Source organism: Diuraphis noxia, unplaced genomic scaffold (genome assembly GCF_037042655.1).
Source record: "Diuraphis noxia isolate RWA-SAM2 unplaced genomic scaffold, SU_Dnox_SAM2 contig0002, whole genome shotgun sequence".
Classification (NCBI taxonomy): domain Eukaryota; kingdom Metazoa; phylum Arthropoda; class Insecta; order Hemiptera; family Aphididae; genus Diuraphis; species Diuraphis noxia.
In genome coordinates this window covers 79,445,082-79,462,448 of record NW_028301712.1, presented here as the reverse complement: position 1 = coordinate 79,462,448, position 17,367 = coordinate 79,445,082, and the positions used below count along the sequence as shown (strand labels likewise).

Below are 17,367 nucleotides of genomic sequence, written 5' to 3'. Positions count from 1 at the left end.
TTTCACGTATTTTATGTATGTGTGTATGTACTTATATATATACAGACCTTCTCCGTATATACATATTAATATCAAACACATATACACTGCACATACACGCATATACATATTAAATATATATATACGGCATTATAATTATTTTTTCAACAGCGGTTGACGTTAATTGAATCATTAAAACAATACCGCCGTAGACACCGTCATCGCCGTTGCCGCCGAGCTTTGGAAACAGTCCAAAAAGGGTTTGGATTTTTAAGCACAATGGAGCAACCGTTATTATTGCTTTATTATAACGCTTTCAACTCTCGTCCCCCCTCCCCCACGGCATTCGCATTACCTACGTATATCCACTGCAAATAATGCCTATCCGTCGCACCAAGCACATTCACTATAATAATATATGTATAATATTTTCTTATTCTTTCATCGTTTTCGTCATGTGGTTTAATTCGAGCCCAGTCTACTAAATCGTTGTCATCGAGCAGCGTATACTATTAAAATATATTATACACACGCCGTGAGCAATGTAGATTTTGATTTATTATCGACACGCCATCGGAGCCAGATTTACTACTTTATTATGCATTTAAGAGATATACACAGCAATGTCTAGGGTCCACGACTGTACGTCATTATTCACCCTTTACCTACCATTGTCATTTTCAAGAACAGCTTTTTCGGTAAATATTAAGTTTGTTATAATTAGCGTCCTAACTTTTGTTATTTGCATCCGCGCTTTTTGTGCAATCGTGCATAAAACAAAAATTAAGTGGGGATTTTAGGCTGCAAGTGCCCCTATAATAACCCTCATGACTAAAATACTTATTTGAAATTTTTTTGCTGAACCATTAATTATATTGTTTCATAGCATTCAGATTGTTCATAGAGTTATAAAGTAGCCATGGGTAATAGGTATACTTAATATGGATCTATTGGACCTAACGAGTAAAATATAGTATCAATTTTGGTCAATTTATTTTATAATATGGTAATAAGGAAAATTTGATTGAACAAATCAATGAGTATAGTAATATTTTCAGAAACCTATACAGCTTTTTTTTTTACTTTATTTGCTACTTGGATAAAAATAAAATATATATTATCAAACTTATGTTACAATTAATTTGTAATATGCATGATATATCTAAAAATACGGTAACATACATATCAGCTTTTATAGCATTTTCGGTGCTATTCAGATCACACTGTTTTTCTGTTTCAGCCAAAACATAGACAGAAAGTCTGTTAATTTTGAATCAGTTAATATATTTCAATATGAATGGTAAAAAATTAGATATTTTCACGTCACTATTTTAGGTACAGAAATTTAGGCTGGGCTTCGCGATATTTACTATGCCCGTGTCTCGAAGATCCTAAAGACGGCTCTCTATTTGTCGAGGTGCGAAAATCGCACACACATTATCGTGTACTCGTTGTGTACGACAATACAATTATTATAGATAAACCGCTCGGCCCCAAGTAGTAGAGGTAAAGAGGTCTATCATACGGTTAACGGCATCAAATATAATATTATTATTGCAGCCGTAATATTATTGTTTACCACCATCGCTTCGTCCATAAATTCGACGGTACCCAACTATACATGTTTATATTCGAAACAAAAGCGATGCTCGTGTAGTATAGTAGACAGGAGGTGCTGATATTGATATATTATGTTTACCATCCCGCCGCCGGTGTTTTATCTCCGGAAATTATTTCGCAACAGTACCTATGTAATAATAATAATAATAATAATAATAATATGATATATTAAATAGTATTCTTTTCGACGTGCACAGCAAACATGTTATTACTATGAGGCCTTTGCTTGTGGAAAAGGAAGAAAATTATGTACAATATATAATAATAATATAATGTATACGCTGCGCGTATTATTATTATAATTTTATTTATTTATTTGTTAGCTTACTATTATTATTATTATTTTTTATATTATTAAAATTTGATTTAAACTTTACGAGTTTTTAGGGTATAGAATAGCACGTATAGTAAAAATATCCCCTTTTTATTCATAAACAATACAATTCAAACTTTACTTATCTGCAGTCTATTTATTTATGTTGCAAAATATTTTATATAATATAAATATTACGCGTCCGAGAATTTCGTTTTCGTTTAATATAATATTATGCAAATGTCGACAATATTATTTTCACTTGAAAATATATTTTGTTGCATGATCGTGTTTATAATAATATATTTTATAAAGATACAGTTTTGCTCGTCATATCTTTTATTATTAATCTGATTTATGAGCTAGATATTAGATATAATGAAGATACTTTTATTTTATTTCATGCATCATACACTTAATTTTAATGAATAAGTCATTAATAACTTTGTGACCTAATCTAAAAACTTAGCAGTACTCTGGTGGTTTATTTTACATTATTCATTATATTATATAGAAATATATAATTCATTGAATGATTATATTAATCATCCGAAAAATCTTTGTGAAATAAAGATAGTAATTTATAATCGAGAAATATATTCGTCGGATTTTTTTTCTTTTAACTTTATTTTTATATTATATTTTATCAAATAAAACTAAACTTAAAATTTTGAATTAATAAAATAATCTAACAATAATAATATAAATAAATATTAAAATAATTTTGATAAATTTCGAATGGATGATCGTTCAGGTTTTTACAAAAAAAAAAAAAAAAACTGAATACTTTTGTAAACTGTAGTAAATTAAGTCAATGTAATTGTCTTTAAAATATAAATATGCATTTTTATTTTCTTATTTCAAAATAAAATATTATAATCATATTCCGTTGTTTATAATCAAATATTTTTTAATACAATTTAGTGAAATTTTAATATCTCCATCAGATATTTTATTTCCATAACTTAATTACTCTCAGATTTTAAATAGTATAAATAAAGCAATATAACATTTTTTAAGTGATTTAATATTTTTTTTTTATACTTTTTTAGGTATTCAATTTCACTTTTTGTAAGCATAGTTTTTTTTATTATTATTATTATTGATCACAAAACAAAAACATCGACAGCAAAGGCCATTAGTTACAGAAAGTCAAAAGATATGCACGAATTAATGTTTACAACGATATTTACTAAGATGAGTTATAAATAAAATGGGATTGTGCATTTTTTTTGTATATAATCGTATAATTTTGGAGTGTTTTACAAAATTAAAAAATCTGAGTTATTTTTTGGATTGAGACCGAGTGCGGAGTCCAGGTTGTGTGATATCCTGTGCTCAACTCATTCTTGGTTGTACAATAAACACTCCGCAATTATGTGTTTGACTGTTAACATAGTTCTAAAGGTTTGACATTATACGTATCACCTGGTGATACGTATACCCAAAAGGGAAGCTTTATTGAGTATGCAAAAAGTTTTTGAAAATAATGAGAGGGGTTTGATGCTTACAAGATAGCTAAGTTCAATGTTAATTGGCTATGAGCAAGCTCGCTGAGACGAAAAGGTTTTAGGTGTTCATTTATTGTTATACAAGAAAATTTTTGAATTAGTTCATCAACGGTAGGTACATTTGTCCGTAAAATAAACATAGAAACGATTATTGGAAATACGAGATGCAAACGATATTTTTTATTGGTGTAATTTTGCAGAGGGCTTTTATGTATTCTATTTGGGGTATATCATTGATAGTGTTTAAACCAATGGCTTGTTCTTTTTTGGGAAATTTAGTGTTAGCAGTGGTTTCGGCGAAAGTTTTTAATTGAAATGTAAATTGTATATTTTCTTCTTGGGAATTCATGATTGACAAAATTGCCGTGGCAAATTTATCGATTAATTGCGCTGGGATGCACGGGCGGCTTAATTAAGTAATATTACGGGTTAAGATAAAGAGTTATACATACCTGCCCGATGGTTAATGTCAATGTTATGATGATATAAATTATACATATAGTGCTATCGGAAGCTAATAAATATGTAACACACATGTGTCTTGGACGGAGGTCGAACACGTACTGTAAACATAGTTTATATTAAAGTGTTAACCAATTTTTAGTACTGATTTTGATCGTCGAATACCTTATATTTGTGTGATTGTTGTGTAGTTGTATGAATATTATCGTTAAAAAATATCAGTTGTCATTAAAAATATATTATATATTTACTTTACTTTTTCAGAATATTTTAATAATATTAGAAGGTTAATGTTATAAGTTTTTAGTTTTTTTTTACGATTTTTAATGAATAAAATATTTCATACTGTATACCTAGGTAACTGTGTTTGTAATTATTTTATTTTTCGTAAAACCGACGATGACCTATAAAAATATTTGGGGCATAGTAAATCACTCAGATACCTAATTAACATAATATTTTGTATAAACGTTACAGCTTCAGTATTGTTTATGTTCAGGAAAAATTAAATTCCTCAACAATTATATGAACGTCTGTCGTTGCCATTCGACTCAAGTTTCGTTTAGACATGAATAAAACTATGGAATATATGTAGTCGGAGCATCGGTGAAATTTTTGTTGTCTGATACAAAAACTTCTCCAGTAAACAAATTCTCCACAAATGGAAAGTTATTATATTTCTCGAGAAGTTTTCTACACCACGATTTGTTTACCGAAAATCGCAAGTGAATAATACATATTTAAACTCCGTTTTCACGATGTTCGTTTCGAGCATAACGATAACAATTATTAGCCACGATAGCAATATACATATATCACTATATATATATTATATATCTTGCATATTTATTTACTCGTGCATAGCCAACCAAAAGGAAACCCTCTAACCACCTTCTGACTATAGTTTACAACTTCTATAATTACCTACAGGTGATTTGCCTAGCATTATAACCTCCATTGTTTTTCTTTAATAACGAATTTATTTAAATGTTAGTTTTTGATACTTTAGAGTATATACTTAAGGATCATGTTATTTATAATTATTTAGTTTTTTATAATATTTAAATTTTAAATTTTCAAATTAAAATGTCCATTTTTCCTGTAAGTCGTAAATCAAATTTTATTTTTGAAAATGTAGATCATAATTATTTTCTAAAAATTCTTGTAATTTACAATGGTTTACAAGAAAAAAGTAAGATTTAGATTTTAAATAAGAAGTTTTTACTACCATAGGACACGCCACACGCCACACGCCTTCAATGGAATAAAAATAAAAATTCATGGTCTACGAGCACACATAAAAATTCTAAAAATCCGAATTTGAATAAATTTATGATTAAAAAAAAACAAATGTGTTGTGTTGCTCTAAGAATCAACTTATATATAATATTGTATGCTTGATGGAAAAAAATTATAATTAAAAGTATTTATATTTATATAAATGTAGTTTTTATCATTTTGAGTTTAGAAAAACCTGCAGGAAAGAAGATGTATATATAAAATATTATGATCAATTTTTATTGTGTATGATATACAGTAGGTAAACGTTTTTAAGTGTATTGGGAAAAAAGTTATCGATGGAGACAAAACCGATGAGGCGATAAATTATCACATAATGGCGGTGGTGGTTTGGGGCTGTAGAATGGTGCAAATTGGAGTTTGTAATTTTCCCACTAAAACGACAAGTAAAAGAAAACTGCGTTGGAAAGGGGAAGGTGCGGCAGTTATTAGATACTATTACTGTGAAACGAAGCCGAAATGGGAGCTGTAATGGCCGCAATGGGGCTAGCGAGCGAGGAAACGAGTATCTATATAGGCACACCGCTGAGACGTAATTAACAGTATGGGGAAAACACTTGGCATCCCTCTGCGGTGCCTTAGTGCGAATGATTCGTTTGGTTCTGCGTAATTTTTGATATAGTTTGTCTATTGGTGTAGCAGAGCTCGAAGTCGGGGGAAGGATGATAAAAAAAAAGCATTAAAACCGTCTTCGCTACCGTTGTTTAATATTACGCATAGTTATCGTATTAAAATTACTATAAAATAATATGATAGTAATAATAATAATAATAATAGTACCTAATAACAATAATACATGGCATACATAAACATCCATGGTATAACTATACCTAATTTAATAATAATAATGACAATATTAAGAGCGAGATGAGAAAAATAATAATTTGGGTTTTATTAAAATTAAGTTGGTGAAATAATGAGGGGTGGATAAACTAAGATACAAAATGAAATCTCTATTATAAATTTATAAGTTTTGAATACAACGATAATCCATTATCAATAAACTGTCTCATAGAACTGGAGATGTAAGTTGATTGGTGGTAATGGAAGGGTGGAAGTTATAATGAAAGTTATCCTTATCAGTTATCACTAGGTTGTAATGAGCATAAAATACTCCCTACAATTTACAATTTGCAAATAATAGCGAGCACTGTACTTATTTGATTGTAATATTTTAGAAAATAAATCTTTTTTTGAACAGCCAATATTCTTCAGTAAAATATTCCGTTTCGGAATAATTGAAATTAAAAATGTATGATGTTATTTAGAAATGTCAAACAGTGAATAATATGATTTTTTGTGATTTATAATTGTCGTGAAAAATTATTTAATAAAACGTCCAATAATTTTTATCTGAATGATTGTTAACTATTAAAATAATCATTCTGTATAATAATTCATAGTTATTTAATATATTTACTACCAACACTGTTTATACAACCATCGGGCTTTTAAAAGACTCATAAAGTATCGAGACAAGTGTCCTCTGGCGCATTTAGTTAATGGTTTTTTTTTTGTTCCACAATCTTTTTTTCAAGCTAATATAGCTTTATTATTATTACGCAAGTGCGCATCTATATTGCATATTTATTGTATACCTATGGTGGTGGTATTTAAGTATATTTTATAAACTACTATGTTTATTTTTTTACAATTACAAAAATTTATTTCTGTTTGAATAAAATACAGAACAGATATTATTATAATTGATGGTTTGAATTTTAATTTGATGTAATTCTTATTTGCTTTTTTAAATTTAAATTTTTGTTTCACATTTAAGAAATTTACAATATTATTGTTAGCTGACAAAACAACTGATGATACATATACTTTTTAGTTAGAAATGTTAGAATGCAGTTATTTTGATTCCTAAGTTAGTAGGTATATAATCTATTAAATACCAATGAAGTTAGTTCAAATGAAGCGTATGGACCGCATGTGATTTTTTTCCAAGCTGTGAATTCAATTTAAATTTACCTCACAAAAATAGAATTAAGTTCATACTTGATAGATTACAATGTTTAGATTATTCAAATAATATAAGATAGCGCAATACTCAATTTCCATAGATCAACTGTGTTGTTTAAAAATGTATTACATTGCATGCCTCACAGACCCACAGTATTCTGTTTGCAACATTTATTGTAAATTTGTCATTTGAATTGTTCTTTTTCTGGCGGCTGCAATACATTTTGCGATATAGAAATATTAAAAATTTAGTTAAATCGTTGTATGAATATAATATACCTGCCAGGTTTCATGAAAGATATTAACTTTAAATGTAATGAAAAATGTTCCTGGAAATTTAAAGATTATTAGTTGAAATTCATTTTCAAATTTTCCGTTTTGATAATCGTTGACCTTTTAGTAAATGGTTTCCGGTTCTATTAATAATATTACATTAAATCGTTTTATTTTATCATTATCATGGCTTTGTGTATCTGAATTAACGTTTCCGAAATTTCTTTTGTTCTTTTAACAATGATTCTGTTGAATCAATGATGTCCCTGGCCTATTTAACAATATACTGGAGTACTTATGTGATTCGTTTTGAGAGGTGCGTGTAACAGATTTATTCTAATGAACTATGCACTCGAAATTGTATAATTGGATTTCGTAACTCCATGGGTTAGTATGTACGTATTTATATGCGTATCATAATACAATAAAATCAATAAATAAATATTTCGTTATTATATTAATACGCATAATCGAAGGAAATATTCATTAGTAATGTTTATTCGACCATTTGTTTGCATTGAAAAAGTAAACTTATACCCGTATTCATTATGATGATTTTTATTGATAATCATCGTCTGTAGTATGTTACTGTTGATTTATTGGTATCATTTTGCGTTCGAACAATGCAATAAAATTTCTCCACTATTGACCATAACGCCATATATTTTTATTTTGAGTATATAAACCACACTGACTTGATTGCGACTTTGTTATACTTTCACATACCAATTTTAATAAACCTTCATTATGTTGTTTTATTATTTACAATATAGTTCGGTATACGTATAATATACTCGTACTTGATTATTATATAATTTGATAACCTACCATAATATTCTCAAATCGATAAAATATTAAAGCATAACATTTTTGCCACGTTATTACATTTTTGAGATCCCGTTGTCGCATCATATTTTTAGTTTGACATGTACGAATCAAAAGGTTTAATTCTTCTATAAAAAATATGTTTATGAAATTGTATAAAACCATCAGAATTATGAATTGAATTAAAATCAAATTAGCTTTTGGATTATATATAAAATATATGGCAGTGGTGTGTAATCTGTATCTATAAGTTATAATTTTTGGGTAGGAACTCAGTAGCGTATAATTTGTATAAGTATAACGCTTGGATTTTTATTGACAGTATGTAAATTAACTATTTAGCTTTACCTGTCAATTCTTATTCCATAGAAATAGATATCTGAAGTTTTGAAGTCTGTAACTTTATCAACTAAAAATCTAAATATATTTAATTGGAATTTAAAGTTACATAGATCGATTTACAAATTACTATGTAATAAACTAATATTTAAGTATAATATGAGTACTTTTTATCATATGGATATTAATAAACTATAATAATTACTGTATTGTACGAATAATAGAAACAATATATTATACTATAGCTATGTATAGAATTTAAAAAAATAATGTTGCACTAAGAATAGATACCTTTAGCTGCATTTTAGCAATGAAATTAAAACACGTGTATTTTATTCATGTTAATAATTATCGACTTAAAATATTATGTTATGTTCAGTAATATTATTTAAATAACCTTTAAATTTTAATATTAGTGTATTATTATTAGTTTTTTTATAAACAATACTATTTTTCACGAGAAATTGCCCTCATCCAAAGTGATTTAAATAAAATATTTGAACTGTATGCAACTTATAGTATCACTCATTTTGAATACTATATTGTATTCATGTACGTAGGTTATACAATCACTAGAATAAAAACAGTTTTGAGTTTATAAAGTTAGTGAAATTTTCCTGGACGTGATTTTTTTTAGCGTGTGCAATTTCTATTTTCCAATGGTAATTTTAAGAAAAGTTACCCAATATAGTGTAAATTTATTAAAAAAAAAAAGGTTACATCAATATTATACAATAATGTTTTCTGTTTCATGAAATTTATTATATTTGTGTACACATAATATGAACTTAAAAACGACTTTTCACGTGTTGTATGATCTAATTTCATAAAATGGATATGATTTTACTGATACGTTTGGTTACTCTGTGGATTTGACACACATGGGTAATGAACAGTTATTGAATCTTACGAACATCCTACCTAACCAACTGCAGTTTAAGATATAATAATATGTATTTTTTTGATATTTTTTATTAATAATTCGTGCCTAGTTTTAAAATAATATTCATAAAAATAACAATACGTAGTTTGGTTTAATGTGTAACATTAAGGAAGGTATTCATTATTTCCATATTATTTTTCATCGTTGCGGTGATTGAATACGACTGATTTTTATTTTTAAATGTATTATTATTCTATATTATCATATAACATACACAATATCATAGTTGAACTCCTACTCAATGAAATAAAATAGAAAATATTATAGAGTAAATAATGCTACATAAAATGTCAGCTGTGTCTCCGTTTGCACCGAAAAATAATGAAAAAGACGTAAAATAAATTACAGATAAATTTAGTTATATTTTATTCTTTCATATAACTACATAAGCCTTTGCAGAAGCCTTATATCCTGTATATATATATATATATATATATAATACTGATATTAAACGTGGGCAGTAAATTGGGTTGGATAACAATTGAGATTGAGATTGCACCAAATGAACCCTTCACACACCCTCCATCTGTAGACAGAAAAAGTTTTGGTCGTTGGTTCTCGTCCAAAAAATTGCACGCCCATAACATTCAGCAGGTCGATCTATCGCCTTTTCATACAAAAGAACGAAACGTTTAATCAGTTACTGTATAAATGAGCTTCTTGAAGAAAATTCTTAAAGTAAAATTTTTTTTTCAGCTTAAGAAAATCTAAGATAAAACGTAATTTTAGAAAATTAGACAAAGTTTGGCATTATAATAAAAACAACGAAATGTTTTGTTAAATAAAGTATAAATGTTTTAATTTAACCACATAGCCTTTGTACCTAAACTTACTTGTATAAAATATTCTTGGAACTATTACAAACATTTTCGTATAATTATTATTTAATTTGAATGTAAATTTACACGTAGTATTGCTTATATAGTAGTTGTTACTTTGAATTTTAATTTCGCTTTCGCTTTAGATAGACTTAGTTGGGTAATATTATTATGTTAATAAAAACAATAATTAATTTTATCTATTCGCATATTATTTTAACTTCATGGTCGGTATGGGACCGTATAAACTGTTATGTTGGAATTAATGTTTTTTAATATTACTTAATGGAAATTCATTGGTATTAATCTGTATGATTAACGATTTAGTAATACGATTTAAAATTATTGAAATTGCCTACTAATACTATAATTTTATATCGTATTCTATAATTTATAGAATTGTATATTAATGATTTTAAATAAAATTAAACTATTTTCATCGGAAATTCCATTTTATCGTGATAATGTATAACTTACTATACTACTATAGTGTTGTTTTAACGATTTGAACCTTAGAAAAATATTACTTGTGTGCAGCTCAAGTAGGTATTGTTGGGATAAATCGCATTTCGTGTGCGAAAGAACTAGTTGGTTTTTATAATGGTTTTGTTAAAGTATGTGTCGGAGCAGGGTCAATCAGACCACGACCGGAGTTTTTTTTTATTAATGGTGTATTTGAAACAAAGCCAATCAAATACATAACTCGAACCTTTGTTAAAACACGAACAGCTCTTCTTTCATTTATTTTTTTACCTGGTACACAATAAAGTACTAAGTAGAACTGAAACAAGAAATATAAAACGTGTATGGGAATAAATGAAAATGTTTAAAAGTTATTTATATCATGGTTAACGAATACAGTGGCAGTTTTTATTAATAATAAATATAATATAGTTATGGGCTTCTTGTTAACTTATCAAATAACACAATTATTATATTATTTAGTGTGTGAGACATAAAAATGGTATTTGCATAAAAATAATTTTGATACTTAAATATATTTCATTTGATTTGTATTAAAATACAATGGTACAAAAGTTATTTTTATATGTAGATATAAATATTTATCATATTACTATTACGAAGATAAAAATAAAAATACAGAATTAGACGTTCAATGATAAGATTATTGATATTAATTCAAACAAATCATGGAATTTGATTCAAATAATAAATCAAAATAACTATTGTACGTTAATATGCCGTTAATCGTCTGTTAAAATCATTAAAATCATTAAATCCTATTATACTTTTTATTATAAAAAAACAACATAATAGTTGATTTAAAAAAAAAAATATATATATTTAATCTAGAGTAATATATAAATAGGGATTGAATTAATACTCTAAGAGATTAACTTATAAATACGAAATTTGTTTTGAAACAATTGGAAGGTACTTCAATGTTATAAACTTATAAATTATACAAACAATTGTGTTCATTTTCATGTTTCCGATAGTTTTTGTTTTCAATTAAATTTATTAAAATCTCGTGATTGGGGCATTAAGATTGTTACATTAGATTGCTGAAATAAATTGACTTATCTTTCTCTGCGTATAGCAGTTATAGTGTCGAAGACATGTTTGTGCTAGAACGCGGAAACCGGAAGCTGATAATGGCTATTGGCGACTGCAATACTGAACTCTGTCCCATTTCCAGTCGATGTTCCCAAAGTTTGGCCAACCCTAGGTGAATAATCACATATAATCTGGACTGTAACACAAGCAAGGTCAATAGAGAACGACATGATATTCTCCCTAAAACACCATATTATCCAACACCCTTAAAATATAAAGTAAAAAGTTTTTTTTTTTTTATAACTTGGCAGTCGGCTAACCCTCATCCCATCTCTGGCCAAAGTCCAGTTTTTAAAACGAGAGAGAAAGAGCGAGAAACCGAGAAAAAAAATAAAACGGAAAGGTATATGTATACGGATTTTGGACTTTCGTTGTGGAGGTCAACTGTACCGTAATAGTATTGGATCAATAATCGGGGCACTCATTGTTACAATGTACATCATTGTTAAGAAATATACCTATTCCTATGGAAGTAGTAGGTACTATATATGTATATGTGAATTTAATCTATGAAAATATTATATATGTAGGTACCAGCTAGTGTACCACCTATATACACTTTCTCATTTTTATTAAATAAAACAATAATAATAACATTAGTAATAGTAAAAAATGTAATAATGTAAGTAAGATTTGTAAAGAGTATTGCCGGGGGATTAGAATACATTAATCAAATTTATCATTAGCCTTTTGGTATACATATAGGTGGTATATCCATTATATGAAAACATAATTATATATAATATCAGACCGATGTATATACATAAATATACTTCTTCCATTTAATTTTTTGACATTTCCCGTGCACCGATATAAAACTTCCATAGTATTTTATTATATATCATCGTAATTTAATGATAAAGTACGTTCATATTTTTTTCTTGTTAAACTTGTCGTACATATATACTGTATACGATTTATAAAATAGACTTACTCATACGTTAGCCAACACACCATTACATTTTCATTTCAAATGAGTTATCTGACCCGCTTTTATCTTATTCTAAATTAACTAGTTTTTCGCGGGAAAAAACACAATTAAGTTTCGGGCTCTTTGAACTAAACTTTTCGCTAAAGCTTGTTTTTTTTTCTAAAGAGATTGCAAATGAACACACATCTTTAGAAACTTGAAAACGCTTATCGTTTTATTGTTTTTTTTTTTTTTTTTTTTGCTCGTTTTCAAACGCAAAATACGGTGTGGAGAAAAAATAAACTTAAAAGAGCGTCGAAAGATAGATAACAGAAAAAAAAAAGAATTGAAAAGATTTTTGGTTACAGAACACAGTATACACACTAACTTAGTAGCAATTATTATTCGCGTATGAATGAATCGCGAGCTTCACAGCCGTGGGTGTATGATATATATATATATACATAATATATTTGAACGTTGACACACGAGAGTCGAGCGCGCGTGCCTTTTTTCTCGTTTCCTTATGATTTAATTTCAAGTTTGAAAATGTATGTATAGCGCGGTGTACACACTGCAGTGTATACGTATTACGGAACCGCACACTATATATAGGTGACGCGTGCCGAGAAAAGTCACACGAAATAAAATAATATATTATTAAGTTATCGTCCTGCCGCCACCGTCAACAATCGCACCAAAAACTACATATATAATATATATATGCCTACCCATATCAAAAATACATTTTAGTTTACACATTATATAGGTATACGTTTGAATATTATAATATCACACACACACATACAGTTTCATAATATTATATTTGCACGCGAAGTCTCTTGTTGACAAACAATCTTGTGAATATGTAAATCATACACACCATTCCGATTCGAGGGTTTTCGAGTTTCACTTAGGTAATTAAGATGTACGGCGTACGTTTTATACTATGCCATGTTTGTTCGTTCGGATATATATTATATATATACCTGTACGCACATATACGAATCTCCTCCCCGCTCGAGTTTATCGTAAACGCCATTAAACACTCATACCCGACCCTCCCCCCCCAACAACCTACTGGTAGTTCATAAATCGTATACTCCAGTGTATACAACAGCAGTTGAGTAGTGTATAATGTAATATAAAATATATAATATTTACGCGCGGGATGTGTCGCAAAATTATTATACACTGCAGAACCTTTGCTCATTTCGAAGTAACGCGTCTCGTGTACACGAATAAAACCGTAATGGTAATTATTATTTTACGCGAGTCTATCTCGTCGACTGAGAAATAATATTACTATCAAAATATACGAGATGATAAATATATTTTTTTTTTTTACAGTTCGGTGGCTGATATCCTGCGAATTCAACACGTATCATGTAAGTACAGCGGAGCGTTTATACATATACGTAATGCGTATTGCTATTATATATGTACAGTGAAAAACAAATTATATGTTCAGTTGATTTTAAAACTTAAAACTTAAATGCAGGGTGATAGTGTGTCAGTGTGTGGTATACATACTACATATACACAGAGTTTCTAGTGGTTCTATAGATTTCTTTCTTGTTATTAGCATTGGTCGTTAACTTGTACTTTAATATCGTGAAAATAATTTCATTTTTATTTGATTAATATTGTATGTGTGTGTGTGTGTGGGGGGGGGGGGGGGTGAAGGGGGGGATTGCTGTGTTATTGTTTTATATTCAAACGATTTATTTACTTTTACTTTAATGGTCATGGCTGGAGTTCGGTGTATGTGTAATATTTTTAAAAACTATAACGTTTTTAGTAATGGATTTTTTAGTATTTTTAATTTTATTATATCAATAAGTTCGATGACCTTGTATGTCAGAAACACTTTAAAAAAAAAAATTTTAGTATTTTGATGAAAAGTAGTGTGAAATGTATATTTCAAAAATTTTACATACTGGAAAAATTATCAACATACTATTTTTCATAAAACCGAATACCTACCTATGTTACACGTGGGTTAAGGTAGAACCCCATTTGTTATCTACTCAAAAAGTATATAATTTTAATTTTAGATTGGGTATGATTGCGACAAAATATATTTAGTTCACTTATTTTTGTTAATTTAATTTTGAAATTTAGCTATTTATATATATCATTAGCATTACAAAAATGTATGCTCTGTATATTTTATAATAATGTTAGATGGTAATTATATTTTAGACCCAGTATTTACGTATATTTTTATATGCGTGGAAATTACAATAATCCAATTATCATAGGGAGTTGTTAATTTATACTGTGCGTACCAACTGATTAATTGTATTGGCATTGTAAAATTTGTAATACGATTTCCAATTATTTAAATATTCATCCATATAATATGGTTCTTGTAATACACCACATCATAAAAACTGGAAAAGAGGTAACATTAAAAAATAAAAAAACATTTACAAACAACACATACCTACGTTTTGTAAGTTATATATGCAGCATCATTGTTATTATAGGTACTTATAAAGTTATAATGTCTTATACTTCAGTACAAATTTTGGAGTTTTAAGGAACCATACAAAAGAACATTGAAAATAAAACAATAAAGCTCTAACAATCATAAAAAAATTTTTGTTTATATTTATTAATGTTAATGTAAAAAAAACTTTCTACATCAACTCGTGAAGTGTGAATTCAATTTTATTTAAAAAAAAAAATAATAAATAATTTTAGTATGTGTATACGAATATTTTTTAAATATAACGAATTCATTAAAATTGGTTAAAATTCTAAAATACCATTAAAAATAACGAAAAAGAGAATATAGGTATTTAAAAATTATCTTAAAAGTGGAATAAAATGATTAATTTAAATGTAAACATTTTATTCTATTAAGTCATATGAATCACATTTGTGGCTGATAAAACTTCGTTTTTAACTGGTAAAATAAAGGCAAATGCTATCCAAGTTCGTACATTAGATATAACATACCATTATCAGACAGTTTCCATATCGAAATAAACAAATTAGATATATTGTATGGTACATAATATGTAATAATACATAAAAAAAATCTGAATAAACTTCGAAAATCAATTACACAAACAAAATATGATTTTGTTCTCATAATTTATTCTATTATGTATTTATGTCATTGTTTAAATTTGTGTAACAAGTTTATTAGTATTTCATTCGTGCAGCTATTTAATAAAACTGTAAAAATCATTTTTTTACGTTCTATCTTAAATAATTGTGAACGAAAACATGGCATTTCATTTTTGAATTAACGTTTCAACTTATTGAATTTCGCATAACTGCAGTACCTATAAGATAGCCATCGAATGTTAACAAAATCCGTTAGCGAGTGAGTTTTGTATGAACATTTTGCACGTGTGTATATAAAATGGTTAAAATATTCCCGTATGATGTAGATTTGTTTTTTTTATTTTAAAAGCATATCAGCTCACTATTTGTTTTCTTTCTCTAACCAATGTGCAAAATTGCGAAAATAAAAAAAACTTAAAAATATTTTTGGATCAATTCAAAATTGCCTATTTGTGAACTGATTATAAGAACAATTTTGATGGTAAAAGATTTATTTAAGTCAAGTAGTTTATTTTTAAAATTTTTTTTTTTTAAATTCAATATTTTTTTAGTTAAATTAATTTGGAACTTATTACATTTTTTAAAAATATGATTTTTGAGAATTTGATGAGTATATTTCTTAAATTATTTACTTCTCACATAATATTAACAATCTTTATCATACGTTTAATTGGCATGATTTTTTTTTCGGATCTTACTGAACCACCTTGTATAAGTTTTAAGCGTTTAAATTATTACAGTTTAAAAATACTTTTTTTTATATTTTATTAGAAAATATTTACAATCTGTAAACAATTAAATTAAAAATACTTATACATTTTATACAAATTAATATATTGTAAATATAAACTTCGGGACACAAGTAATGTTCATCATAGTTTAAATTTTGATAATAGATGAATTCGTTCTAATATTAAAAGTAATTAATCAGGATTAGTTTTGCTAAACATAAATTTGCACGTGAGTTCGAAAGAGAAAACAAACGGTACGCCGCGACATCCACCTAAAAGTTTAGACATTATGATCGGTGGAACTCAATAAAGGTCAGTCGTATGAATGATATAGTGCAGGCCGTTTTTGGTTTAGCTTTAGGACAAAAGCCTCGGGATAGCATGCATTTGGTGTATTATTCTCCATAGTAGGTAGGACGTATTATAGAAACATGTCGGTCACTAGACCCGACTACCCGACTGCAGTGTCAGTGTGTGAGTGATGACATTCCGGCGGCGCGCGGCGTTGCAGTGGCTGTTGCACCATGTCCATGTCGATTTTGCCTGCCATAATCCAATCGACTGTCGAACGTCTACAGAAATCGACATGGGTCCGACCCCTCGAACAAAGCTTGCTCGCACACGTACACACACGACCAATGTAATATACAAATGGGACCAATAGTTTCACACAATAGTCGCGGCGACTGATACGACTCCTACGATTATATAATATAT

The 17,367-nt window shown here is 27.9% G+C and overlaps 1 protein-coding gene across 5 annotated transcripts in view; it reads left to right on the top strand.

The window, feature by feature from the left end:
* LOC107169961 (uncharacterized) overlaps positions 1-17,367 on the top strand; it is a 232,760-nt gene that overhangs the window by 96,756 nt on the left and 118,637 nt on the right. For 4 of the 5 annotated variants that reach the window (XM_089219649.1, XM_089219650.1, XM_089219647.1 and 1 more), the window contains one exon: positions 14,189-14,226. The exons of the other annotated variant lie outside the window; for it this stretch is intronic. The gene's annotated coding sequence lies outside the window, so the exon portion shown is untranslated. The remainder of the gene's footprint in view (positions 1-14,188; positions 14,227-17,367) is intronic. 5 annotated transcript variants of the gene reach the window in all.